The 13,654-nt window shown below is 50.5% G+C and overlaps 1 long non-coding RNA gene across 1 annotated transcript in view; it reads right to left on the reverse strand.

Moving 5' to 3' along the window:
* Window positions 1–15: 15 nt before the first annotated feature.
* LOC135187874 (uncharacterized) overlaps window positions 16–13,654 on the reverse strand; it is a 57,003-nt gene continuing 43,364 nt past the window's right edge. The window contains exons 2-3 of the long non-coding RNA XR_010307478.1: window positions 4,907–5,086; window positions 16–575 (exon numbers count right to left, since the gene is read on the reverse strand). This is a non-coding gene — a long non-coding RNA (uncharacterized LOC135187874). The remainder of the gene's footprint in view (window positions 576–4,906; window positions 5,087–13,654) is intronic.

The raw sequence follows: 13,654 nt of genomic DNA on the forward strand, positions 1-13,654 counted from the left end.
GACAGACTTGTTCTTAGATATTCTTGTACTTTCTTATATATTAGTGTATTTCCTGCCTTCTGCCTTCATTTTTGAGGGGTTCAGGCCACTTGATATTATATATCTGCTGAAGACTGGCCCTCTTCTCTGCCTCCCAGAGCAAATCCCTCATCTTAGACTGATAGAATCACAGAATGTCAGAGGCTGGAAGGGACCTCAAAAGATCATCTGGTTCTGCTCCCCTGCCAGAGCAGGATCACCCAGAGCAGGTCACAGAGGAAATAAATGGATATACCATAAATAAAAGGCACAGACAGACATATTCTTAGATATTCTTGTAGTTTATTATGTATTAGTGTATTTCTTGCCTTCTGCCTTCATTTTTGAGGGGTTCAGGCCACTTGATACTATATATTTGCTGAAGACTGGCCCTATTCTCTGCCTCCCAGAGCAAATCTCTCACCTTAGATTCACAGAATGACAGAATGTCAGGGGCTGGAAGGGGTCTCGAAAGATCATCTGGTCCAGCCCACCTGCCAGAGCAGGATCACCCAGAGCAGGTCACACTGGAATGCATCCAGACAGCTCTTGAATATCTGCAGAGAGGGAGAGATGTGAGTGCTGGAGGGGGCCAAGCGAGTGCAGACTGCTGCCTGCAGATGTAAGCATTTGGATAAATATCTTGCTGAACTGGAATCTTTCTGGGAAGGGCTGGATGGAAGCACTGAAGTGCAGTGGGGGTTGTAGAACCCTTTTTTCTCTCATTGTTGTTCCTTTACAGAGCCCTTTCCCATCCAAGAGAAAAGCTGTAATGAGAAATGAATGCAGGCAGGCGATGAGCTGGGAAGAAATCGAGGTGAGGTTAGCAGAGGAGCTGGGGGAGAGCTCTCACTTCTGGTTGGGGCTTGGCTGAGCACAGACAGATTCTTAAGCAGGGATGACAATGTCAGTTTATTTTGCTAGCTCCTAATGAGATGTTGCCATCCACAGTGGTAGAGGAAAAAAAGTCCTGCAATAATTATGAAAGCTACACAGAAGTTTTCCTTTCAAGAAATTTTGGCTTTCCCCCCACCCCCTTTTCTCTTTTCTTCCTCTTTCTCTCTTCTCCTCCCTCCCTTTTTCTCTTTTTTTCTCCCTTTCTCTTCCCCCCTTCTGTATTTTTCTCCCCCTTTCTCTTTTCTCCCCCTTTCTCTTTCCTCCCCTTCTCTTTTCTCCCCCTCTTTCCTCCCCCTTTCTCTTTTCTCCCCCTTTCTCTTTCTCCCCTTTCTCTTTCTCCCCTTTCTCTTTTCTCACCCTTTCTCTTTTCCCCCTTTCTCTTTTCCTCCCTTTCTCTGCTTTTTCCTTTCTCTTTTCCCCCATTTTTTATCCCTTTCTCTTCCCCCTCCTTCTCTCCCCTCCCCTTTCTCTTTTCCCCTCTTTCTCTGTTTTTCCCCTCCCTTTTTCTTTCCCCTCCTTTCTCTTTTCCCCTCCTTTCTCTTCCTCCCTTTCTTCCCCCCCCTTTCTCTTCTCCTCCTTTCTCTGTTTCCCCCCCTTTTTTCCCTGTTTTTATCATTTTCTCTTTTTTTCTCCTTCTCTTCCCCCTTCTCTTTTCCCCCTTTATCTTTTTCTTTCTCTGTTTTTTCCCTTTTTCTTTTCTCTCTTTCTCCTCCTCTTTCTCCTTCACTTTCTCTCTCCTCCTCTTTCTCTCCCCCCTTTTCTCTTTTTCCCCTTTCTCTCTTCTCCCCCTTTCTCTTTTCCTCTTCTTTTTTCCCCCATTCTTTCCCCCCTTTTTGTTCCCCCCCTTTTCTCTTCTCTTCCCCTTTATCTTTTCCCCCTTCTTTTCCCCCCTTTCTTATTCCCCTTTCCTTTCCCTCCCTTTCTCTTTTCTCCCCTTTCTCTTCTCCCCTTTCTCTTTCCCCCCTCTTTCTCTCTTTTCCCCCCTCTTTCCCTCTCTTTTTCCCCTCTTTCCCTCTCTTTTTTCTTTCCTCTTTCCCTCTCTTTTTTCTTTCTTTCTCTCTCTCTCTTTTTTCTTTCTTTTCCCGAAGAAAGACCTTTCCAAGGCAATTTACTCAGACAATAACAGAAGAGTATTTGTGTAGCTGAAAAGATTAGCAACTCTCTCGGGAGAAAACAAGACATTCCTTCTCCCCATCAGGGAATGACTGCAGCTGGAGAGAGCCTTGTGCTGAGAAGAGCCCAGCTCGGCCCAGCTCAGCAGAGTGTCTTCTCCTGGCAGCTCCACTGCTAACCTTGCCTTGCCCATGTGATAGGCTAAGGCAAAGCCTTTGCACTGCAGAGGTGTTCAGTCAGCAGCCCATAAACTCATCAAGTGCTCTCCAAACAGGCGGAGGGGGCTTGGGGAAGTTTTCATCCCCAGTTGTTCCAAAGCCCCAGCCAAAAAATCCCAGTGGGATTTCCCAGAGGGATTGCAGATCAAGCACCAGGCAGCTGCAGCCAAACGCCAAGCCTGGGGGTTTGTGTGTTCTTCTTCTCTGGGCTCCTGGGATGGACTCTGCTTGTCATGGCTTAGCTGAGATCGTCACCAACCCTGATCAGCTGCTCTCACCTTAGCCTCCACATGGATCTGCTCCCCACTCTTTGCTGCCTTGGTGCATATTGCATTGCCTGGAAGTGATCCTCTAAAGGGTATTTTTTAAAAGCTCTGTGCCTCAGAGCCACTTAAATCATAGAATCATAGAATCCTAGAGCCATAGAATCCTAGAGTCACAGAATCCTAGAGCCATAGAATCCTAGAGTCACAGAATCATAGAGTCATAGAGCCATAGAATCCTGGAGTCACAGAATCATAGAGTCATAGAGCCATAGAATCCTTGAGTCACAGAATCATAGTCACAGAACCATAGAATCATAGACTCATAGAATCCTAGAGTCATAGAATCATACAATCATGCAATCATACAATCAGTCAGTGTTGGAAGGGACCACAAGGATCAGCCAGTTCCAACTCCCTCTGCCATGGGCAGGGACACCTCACTCTAGATCAGGCTGACCAAAGCATCATCCAGCCTGGCCTTAAACACCTCCAGGGATGAGTCTTCCACCACCTCCCTGAGCAACCCTTTCCAGGCTCTCACCACCCTCATGCTGAACAACTTCTTCTTAACATCCAGTCTGAGTCTCCCCATTTCCAGCTTTGCTCCATTCCCCCCAGTCCTATCACTACCTGACAGCCTAAAGAGTCCCTCCCCAGCTTTTTCGTAGGCTCCTTTCAGATCCTGGGAGGCCACAAGAAGGTCACCTGGGAGCCTTCTCCTGTCCAGACTGACATAGCCCCAACTCCCTCAGTCTCTCCTCACAGCAGAGCAGCTCAAGCCCTCTGATTATCCTGGTGGTTCTTCTCTGGACACCTTCCAGCACTTCCACATCCCTCTTGTCCCAGGGGCTCCAGAACTGGATGCAGTACTGCAGTTGGGGTCTCACCAATGTGGAGCAGAGGGGGGAGGATCACTTTGCTCACCCTGCTGCCCACACTGCTCTTGTCCTTGGCAGCTCAGCTTTTGTTTGAAAAGAGCTGCAGCAGGCCCTGGTGCTGGCAGGGAGTGGACTGCACCTTTGAACCTCTGGGGCTCCTAGAGGCCACATAAAAAGTCCCTAGTGCACACAGCTTGGATTTCAAGGTCTGGAGGGTGGAAGGCTAACGGTGCCACAAGGCTGGCAGCAGCCTAGGCGGTTTCCAGCTGAGCTAAGGAAGCATTTTAAAAGCACAGTTCCAACAGGACTGACTTTTCTCCTTCTGGCCCTTTCTCTGTGGAGCTTGATGTGCTTGTGGCTTGGCAAAGGAGCCTCTCTGGACCATCGCAATGCTTTAGCGGTGCCTATGCAACTGGGAGCCACAAACCAGGAGGCAGTTCTGATCTTCTCTCCCTTTCCTCCCCTGGCATGGGAGGCATTAGAGCCTTGGTATTTTCTGAAGAGGCAACAGAAAGGCTGACATTGCCTGGTATGAAAAATATGGCTAGAGAAAACAAACACCTCCAATCTGCTGCCTTTGGAGCTTAATGGCCCTTCCTAGGGTGGATGCCTTAATACCTTCCTGTGCTTGCTTTCTGAATCTCACTCTGAATGTAGAGGTCATATTAGGCCAAAGATGATTGTCCTCAGCCTGATTTTGATCTGCTTTCTGTGGTAGGAGAACAGGCTTCCAAGAGCTCCACTGGGAGGGTTCACCAATTTTCTGCAGCTTTCTCAGATTTGGGGCTTGTGGTTTTGTGTTTTTCTTTCTCCTCCCCCCTCTCCCCCCCTCTGTTTCCAGTGCTTTTAGAGGGTGACAGAAGGGTTTTTTTTGTCACTGACACAGGCAAAACGCCAACAGGCATGCAAAGGTGCTGAGGAGGGAGACAGGGAGAGGCTGACTGGCTTGAGAGCAGCCTTGAGGAGAGGGACTTGGTAGTGCTGGTGGATGAGAAGCTCAACCTGAGCTGTCAGTGTTGCTCTTGCAGCTCAGAATCAACGTGGTTGATTCTATGATTCCATGTATCTAGCATACCATGGAAAGATTACTAAACCACCCTGCAGGAGGGTTTTAGTTCACAGGCTCAGCACAGTTAATTCTGAAACGAATGCCTGAATCCCAGCTGTGAAGCTTAGTGAGGGCAGCTGCAGGATCCAGCCCTAGAACTGCCATGGGATTTCAGGGCTGGTCTCTCTGATGGGGTTACCCTGCTCTTGTTCCCCCTTCACAGACAAAACTCTTTGAGATCAACAGCTGTTGACTTCAACAGAACCTTAACAAGTCCCCAGCCAGAGCTGAAGGGTGGTAGAGCCCCTGCCAGCATGGCCCACACCCTGAGCTGCTCCTCAGCCCTGCTGCCACACTCCACAGGGAGCTCAGGATGTGCCTGCTGGGCTAGGATGAGACCCCCTGGTTAGAAGGGCTGTGGGCAGATAAACCCTCCCCAGCTCTGAGCAGCAGGAAGCAGCAACTCACCTGTGCTGAGGAGAACCCAAAACAGAAGGGCAGATGTTCATCCCAGATGCCTGCAGCAGCCCTTGCTAGGAAGAGCAGGCTCGTGGCTGTCGCAGCACTCTGGAGCTCCAAAGACTTCAGTTCCTCTCCTAACGTTTGGCCTTTGGGAAGTTGCTTCCTCCTCAAATCAAACTCCCCTCTCTGCAAATGGAAGAGAATTATTTCCCTGAGGAATAAGAGCAAAGCCTGGGGTGAAGCTCAGTTCCTCTGATAACAACTTCTGGTTTAAAGCCAAACAGAGAAACCAAACCTCCAGTGCAAACCTATAAAAGTCTTCTGAGTTTAAACCTGACTTTTGGTTTCCATACTTCTTGCTTGGAGCTAGAACTCCATGGAGAAGCCAGCCAGGGTGGTCCTAATGTGATAATTTTGGGTTTCTGGTGGCAAAAGGTTCCTTTTCTTTCCCAGAGAACAAGTATTTTTCCTAATGCAATGCAAACCAGCCACACCAAGACCAACCTTCCCCTGTGCTTGCCTCGAGAATGAAAAGAGTTGTGCTCATAAAAGGCAGATGATGGGCAGCTGCCCTCTGGCCACAAGTCAGCAGATCCAAAGCACTAACATATGTTATTTGAAGCAAACACCTACGTTCAGATCAGCTCTGGCTCAGGACTGCTTTTCTTAGCCATTGAGAACACAGCACCTTGTGCATGAGCCCTCAGCTCTAACTGCAGGCAGCTTCACAGCTGCCACAAGACCTCTGTGTCCCTTCTGACTTGATTTCCCTCCCACGTTCAGCTTCTCCTCTAGCTGAGATTGGCTGTTGTGATTTCCTTTCCTTTCCTTTCCTTTCCTTTCCTTTCCTTTCCTTTCCTTTCCTTTCCTTTCCTTTCCTTTCCTTTCCTTTCCTTTCCTTTCCTTTCCTTTCCTTTCCTTTCCTTTCCTTTCCTTTCCTTTCCTTTCCTTTCCTTTCCTTTCCTTTCCTTTCCTTTCCTTTCCTTTCCTTTCCTTTCCTTTCCTTTCCTTTCCTTTCCTTTCCTTTCCTTTCCTTTCCTTTCCTTTCCTCGCCTCTTTCTCTTTCTTTCTTTCTTTCTTTCTTTCTTTCTTTCTTTCTTTCTTTCTTTCTTTCTTTCTTTCTTTCTTTCTTTCTTTCTTTCTTTCTTTCTTTCTTTCTTTTCCTTCCTTCCTTCCTTCCTTCCTTCCTTCCTTCCTTCCTTCCTTCCTTCCTTCCTTCCTTCCTTCCTTCCTTCCTTCCTTCCTTCCTTCCTTCCTTCCTTCCTTCCTTCCTTCCTTCTTTTCTTTTTCTCTTTTTTCTTTCCTTCTTTCCTTCTCTATTTATTTTTCTCTTTCTCTCTTTCTTTTTCTCTCTTTCTTTTTCTCTCTTTCTTTTTCTTTCTCCTCTCTTTATGCCCACATTCTGTGGCTGCCAGTGACCAAGATGATTGTTCTTTTTTTGCCTACCAGGTGAGTCCCATTGTAATTGCTTGTTTTGTGTCAACAGAATTCACAGCCCCTGGAATGGGCTTCCATCCATCCACACATCCACCCATCCACCCATTCACCCATTCACTCATCCACCCATTCACCCATCCACCCATATATCCACTCAACTATCCACCCATCCATCCATCCACCCATTCACCCATCCAACTATTCACCCATTCACCCATCCACCCATTCACCCATCCATCCATCCACCCATTCACCCATCCAACTATTCACCCATTCACCCATCCACCCATTCACCCATCCATCCATCCACCCATTCACCCATCCAACTATTCACCCATTCACCCATCCACCCATTCACCCATCCACCCATTCACCCATCCAACTATTCACCCATTCACCCATCCACCCATTCACCCATCCAACTATTCACCCATTCACCCATCCACCCATTCACCCATCCATCCATCCACCCATTCACCCATCCAACTATTCACCCATCCACCCATTCACCCATCCAACTATTCACCCATTCACCCATCCACCCATTCACTCATCCAACTATTCACCCATTCACCCATCCACCCATTCACCCATCCATCCATCCACCCATTCACCCATCCATCCATCCACCCATTCACCCATCCAACTATTCACCCATTCACCCGTCCACCCATTCATCCATCCACCCACCCATTCACCCATCCACCCATTCACCCATCCACCCATTCATCCACCCACCCACCCACCCATTCACCCATCCACCCATTCACCCATCCACCTATTCATCCACCCATCCACCCATCCACCCACCCATCCACCCATCCACCCACCCACCCATCCATTCACCCAGCACTGCTCAGGCCCACATCCTTTAGGCTTCCAACACCAGGCAGAGGTGGAGCCGTTACAGCCAGCAATGCTAAGGCACAAATAAGATTAAGGTAATAAATATCAGATATCAAAGCAGCTTCCACACAGCCTATATCAAGAGCCATGGAAAGAAAGGATTTTTTGTTGTTGTTCTGATTCAGCAGCAGCCCCAAAGAATAATAACAACCCAAAAAAAAAAGAAACAAAAAAGCCTTTCTGACCACTTAAAGGAAATGTTTTGTTTGATCCCCCCCCAGGAACTGTTTGAGTTTGAAACTGAGAGTTTGGGGGGAAAAAATGGTTTCAGTTTGATTTCAAAGAAAATTGGAAGGCATCTGACAGGCAAAAGAAAAACATGAGTTGTTTTGTAGAGAATCATTGAGTCAGGCAGAGTTGGAAGGGACCACAAGGATCAGCCAGTTCCAACCTCCCTGCCATGCCCAGGGACACCCTACCCTAGAGCAGGCTGCACACAGCCTCAGCCAGCCTGGCCTCAAACACCTCCAGCCATGGGGCCTCAACCACCTCCCTGGGCAACCCCTGCCAGCCTCTCACCACTCTCATGATCAACAGCTTCCTCCTCACCTCCACTCTGACTCTCCCCACCTCCAGCTTTGCTCCATTCCCCCCAGTCCTGGCACTCCCTGATAGCCTAAGAAGTCCCTCCCCAGCTTTTTTGTAGCCCCTTTCAGATCCTGGAAGGCCACAAGAAGGTCACCTGGGAGCCTCCTCTGCTCCAGCCTCCACTCTTTCAGTCAGAAGCACTGACCAAAAGGTGAAATGAGGCGTTCCTGGGAAGTTTCAGTGCTGACAAAGATGCATTTTTCATCCCTCAGCATACTGATTTTGGGATGTGAACTGCTTGCAAGGATCTAGCATTGATAGGAAGCTGTTGTGTTGTTTTAAACTCTGTGGCATCATTCCCATGGAGTGCTCTGGTCCCAGTCCCCTGAGATGATTTAGGTGCCCCAGAGAGCTGTGAATCTGAAACTTGTCAGGTTGAGCAAGCTCCACTGTTGAGGTCTTTCTCTTCCTGAATGAACAGTAGGATGATGCTATCAGCATTTCCTCCTCCTCTCTTGTCATCAAAACAGACCTGTGTACAGCAGCCAAGTTGCTCTGCCTCATTCCTCAATCAGGCAGCAGTAGAGGAGCCACCTGAGAGCTGCATCTTGTGGCTCTCTGGGAGAAGGACACTGTTCAGAGGTGCTGACCTTTGGCAGCTCCAGATGCCCTTCCAGCGATTTGCCATTGGAATGGGCTGCCCAGGGAGGTGGTGGAGTCACCATGCCTGAAGGTGTTCAAAAGAAGCCTGGCTGGGGCACTTAGTGCCATGGCCTGGTTGATTGGCCAGGGCTGGGTGCTAGGTTGGACTGGCTGAGCTTGGAGGTCTCTTCCAACCTGTCTGATTGTATGACTCCATGAAACCAAACACCACTAACAATTGGTCAGACAGGATTATGTGACTGACAATTCCACCTGATAACAGTTTAAATGATCTGGTTCCAACCACATGGCATCTTCACACAGCAGGTCTCTGAGTGAATAACCTGTCACATCATGGGGTTTGATGGATGCTGTCAGCAGCCTTTTTGAAGGCTACAGACACCTTCAGAAATCAGTGGAGACTACTGACTGCATCCTGAACTGAACCTGTTTGCATGCACCTGAGTGTCCTGCTTCTGACTGCTCAGTAACCTGAAATTCTTGGTTTGCTGGATGATGAGATGCATGCAGAGAGAGTGTCCAGCTGCTTACTTCTAGCTGCAGATTGGCCAGGGCTGGGTGCTAGGTTGGGCTGGATGAGCTTGGAGGTCTCTTCCAACCTGCTTGATTCTATGCTTCTATGCTTCTATGATTTCCAGGACTGAAGCTGCAATCTGTCAATCATGCCCAGCTTCTAGGTGTGTAAAAAGTGAGAAGGAAGGACAGAGTGAGCCTCCCCAAATCCCCGTGCCCATGTGTCACCCTTTCATCACCCAGCAGCAAAGCACTCACAGTTAATCCCACAAACAAGCCTCTGAGTCAGTTGTGCACACAGCAGAGAACCTCTTTCCCCTCCGAAGCAGGGAGGTGTTTTTGGAGCACAGGCATCCAGCAACCCACTGGAAGCAGAGAACAATGGCAGGGGCTAGAGATTTTTACTTTTGTTAGGTTGCCTTTTGCCTCTTTGGCAAGGGGGAGGGTGGGTGGGGACAGACACTTTGGCTCCACGCTCACCTAAAAGCCCTTTCAAACGTTGAGCAACAAGGAGGCAACAGTTTCTGCTTTCGTTTCTGCCTGCTGACAGGGAGAGAGGGGAATCCGGACTGGATCAGCTCGTTTCCCCGTGGCCGGGCACGGTTCACATGGGTGCAGCAGTAGCGAAGTGGATGCCCAGCCGTGAGCCGGGGCTGCGGCGGCGGCGGCGGCGGCGCAGGGATGCGGCAGCGATCCCGGGACGCGTTCGCATCTGGACGAGCTCCCAGCTGACGCTCCGCATCCCGAGCTGGCTCCAAACCTGAGGCTGCCACATCAAAGGAAGGTGGAGGTTCCAAGCCTGGCTCGCAGCACCCTGCGAGGCACGAGTGGCGAGGCGTGGGAGCTCCAAGCCACAAGGAGGAGGGCTGCTGGCGGAGATTCCAGCCAAAACCACTTCCACGCAGCGCCTCTCGGCGAGCTCTGTGCCACCATGGCCTGCCCACCTCTGAGCTTCCCACCAGTTCTCAGCTGCAAAGGTCACAGAGTGCTGGAACAGGCTGGCAGGTGAATAAAACAGAGCCTGCTACGGTCTGGGGGGCTGAGCGTGATGCAGCCTCAGCTACTGACTCAGCCTGGCTGAGGAAGGGCTGGGGGGCAAGGAAGGGCTGGGGACAGCCTCTGCTCACTTGTGCCCTTCAGTAGGACATGAGGCAATGGATAGAAACTGCAGCACAGGAGGTTCCACCTCAACGTGAGGAAGAAATGCTGTAAGGGTGACAGAGCACTGGCACAGGCTGCCCAGAGAGGCTGTGGAGCCTTCTTCTCTGCAGACTTTCAAGCCCCGTCTGGATGTGCTCCTGTGTGACCTGCACTGGATTCTCTGGTCCTGCTTTGGCAGGGGGAGTTGGACTTGATGATCTATGGATCCAGACCCTTACATCCTGTGATCTTGTGAAGGAAAAGTTGTGTTACTTGTCTCTCAAAGTCGACTTTGATGAGTGTCCTGCCCAGCTGAAAAGTCAACTCCAGGATGCTGATGTGGTCCAAAGGAAAGAGAAGGAAAAAACTGTCCCCTGAGTGGAAAGCTGCAGCTTACTGCTTTCTTCAAAGACCAGTTTGCCACGATGGAAATGTTCTGGAGGCAAAGGGATTACACCAGACATGAACCTGTCCTGCTGTGTGCTGTAAAAAACTGGGTGTGTAGAGCAGGGCTGCCTCCAGGCACGTTCAGCCTGCAGAACCTGTTCACCTCAGTAGAAAATAGGATTTACTGCCCTCAACTGCATCACCAGAGCTCTGCTGCCGTGCAGGGGTCGGGTTGGTGTTGTCAAAAAGAGGATTTCCAGCCCTGCTTTAAAGTGTATGCAAAGTGGGAAGAAATGCTTTGGCCTGCCTGGGAAAGGATGGAAGAAAATCCTGAGCAGAGAGAGGTGTGAGATGGGACCTAGTTTCTTACACAAAACTCACACAGGATCACAGCACCATGCAGGTTGGCAAAGCCCCTCAGGAGCACCAAGGCCAACCTGGAACTCCACTCTACAGGATTCACCTGAAACCACAGCCCTAAGCACCACATCCAAACCACCCTGAAACACAGCCAGGCTGGGTGACTCCATCCCCTCCCTGGGCAGCTCATTCCAGTCCCTGACCACTCTCTCTGTGAAAAACTTCTTCCTAGTGTCCAATCTAAACCTCCCCAGACTCAGCTTGAGGCCATTCCCCTTTGTTCTGTCTCCAAATCCCTGTGAGCAGAGCCCAGGAGCATCCTCTCCACAATGTCCCTTCAGGTAGCTGTAAACAGCAATGAGCCTTCTCTTTTTCACACTACCCATCCCCAGCTCCCTCAACAGCTCCTTTTGCACTCCAAACACATCCAGTTGCCTAACCAAGGAAGAAGGTTTCCAACACTCATGCTATCTCCTTCCTAAAATCCCTGTGGAGAAGCTCTCTGCTGAGGTGAAGCTCACACTCTAAAGCTTTGAGCTGTTCTCTCTCCAGTTACCTGTGAGCAGAGCCCAGCAGCAGCCTCTGCACAATGTCCCTTCAGGTAGCTGTAGCCACTGGTGTGTGAGGCACAGTGTGAGCATTCCTTGCAAGCAGAGCATCTGCTACTGCCCATTTAAAGGCATAGAGCTGTGGAACTGTGGGATGGGTTGGGTTGGAAGGGACCTTAAAGATCATCTATCTCAAATCCCCCCTGCTGTGGGCAGGGACACCTACTAAATCAGGTCTTGCCCAGCCTGGCCTTGGACACCATCTTTCTGCTGCTGCCCTGTGAGGTCCTGAGACAGCAGTGCCCTCACAGTCCCTGCACAGCCTTGCCCCTGAGATGCTGAGGCACAGCTGAGCTCCCCATGGCACCGCCACCCATCTCCTCCTGGTGTCCATCAGCTGCTCAGCACAGGTCACCTCTCCCCTTCCAAGGCCATGTGGCTGCTATGGTGACTCACAGCCCCTGCCCTGTGCCAAGGGCCAAGCAGAGTCAGCCAAGGGTGGGAAGGGGTTGCAGGTGAGAGCACAGAGCACAGGAAGAAGGTTTGGGGCTGAGGTGTCCAGAGAAGGGCTGAGGGCTCAGGGCTGCCTTTGAGGGCTGCATCTCAGGCCAAGGCTGAGGAGAGGCTTTGGTGTCCTGCTGAGGGTGCTAGGCAGGGCTTGGGCTCAGGCCAGCTATGAGGCACAGGGCTTGGGCTGGGTCTAGTCTGAGGGCTTGAGTTAAGGCACCATCAGTGCATCCATCTGCATGCATCCACACATAGGCACTGTTGGGAATGATGACAGTTCCAATTTTATTCCACAACTGAGTTTTTCTGTCCCTTTTTAAGGGGCCAACAGCACCACCAGCAAAAGCTGCTGCTCAGTGACCATGTCACAGTTCTCTGTTTCACAGAAGCTGGAAAAGACCTCTGAGATCCCCAAGTCCAACCATCAACCCAATGCCACCATGGCCACCAAACCATATCCTGAAGCACTGAGCCCACACATCCCCAGGGATGGCTACTCCACCACCTCCCAGGGCAGCCCATTCCACTCCTGACCACCCTGACCACCAATTTCAGTTGATGCCAGATACACCTGCAGATTGAAAGCAACTTTTAAGCTGCACCTTCTCCACATCTCTTAAGACAAGCCAGTCATGGAATCATAGGATCATAGGATCAGTCAGGGTTGGAAGGGACCACAAGGATCAGCCAGTTCCAACCCCCCTGCCATGGGCAGGGACACCTCACTCTAGATCAGGCTGTCCAGAGCCTCATCCAGCCTGGCCTTAAACACTTCCAGGGATGAGGCTTCCACCACCTCCCTGGGCAACCTCTTCCAGGCTCTCACCACCCTCATGCCAAAGATTTTCTTCCTAACATCCAGGCTGAATCTCCCCATTTCCAGCTTGGTTCCATTCCCCCCAGTCCTATCCTTACCTGACAGCCTAAAAAGTCCCTCCCCAGCTCTCTTGTAGGCCCTTTAAGATACTGAAAGACCACAATAAGGTCACCTGGGAGCCTTTTCCTCTCCAAACAGAACAGCCCCAACTCCCCCAGTCTCTCCTTGCAGGAGAGTGCACTTTGCTCACTCAGACACAGCACACAACCAGCACAGATGTAAATCCTCATGTGCCACTTGCAGATCAGATTTGTCTATCAAACTCAGGCAAGCTTCTGTGGCTTGGAAAAGACACTAAAAATGAATAAGCTTCCCTCAGATGAGTATTTGAACGGTCAGGATCTTGTTTGCTCAGCCTCCAGCTCTCACAAGAGGTTGCTTTGCGATGCTTTGTGTTTGGTGAGCTTCCCCTGGTGACTCATGGATGCGTTTGGAGGCGAGGGGAGGAGGTGAGAGAGGAGGAGGGCGGTGTGTGGGTGCATGCAGCACGCAATGCCAGGCACTGCAGGTGATGAAGCAAGGCAGGCAGGGCTGTCTTGCACAGCCTTCAGTCCCTATGGCTTCTGCATCATAGAATCAACCACATTGGAAGAGACCTTCAAGCTCAGCCAGCCCAAACCAGCCCTGTCCAATCAACCAGACCACGGCACTAAGGGCCTCATCCAGACTTCTTTTGAACACCTCCAGGGACTGTGACTCCACCACCTCCCTGGGCAGCCCATTCCAATGCCAATCACTCTCTCTGCCAACAACTTCCTCCTAGCATCCAGCCTGAACCTGCCCTGGCACAGCTTGAAACTGTGTCCTCTTGTTCTATTGCTGCTTGCCTGGCAGCAGAGCCCAACCCCACCTGGCTACAGCCTCCCTCCAGGTAGCTGCAGACAGCAA

This window comes from Pogoniulus pusillus, chromosome 28, assembly GCF_015220805.1.
Source record: "Pogoniulus pusillus isolate bPogPus1 chromosome 28, bPogPus1.pri, whole genome shotgun sequence".
In the NCBI taxonomy this organism is placed as follows: Eukaryota; Metazoa; Chordata; class Aves; order Piciformes; family Lybiidae; genus Pogoniulus; species Pogoniulus pusillus.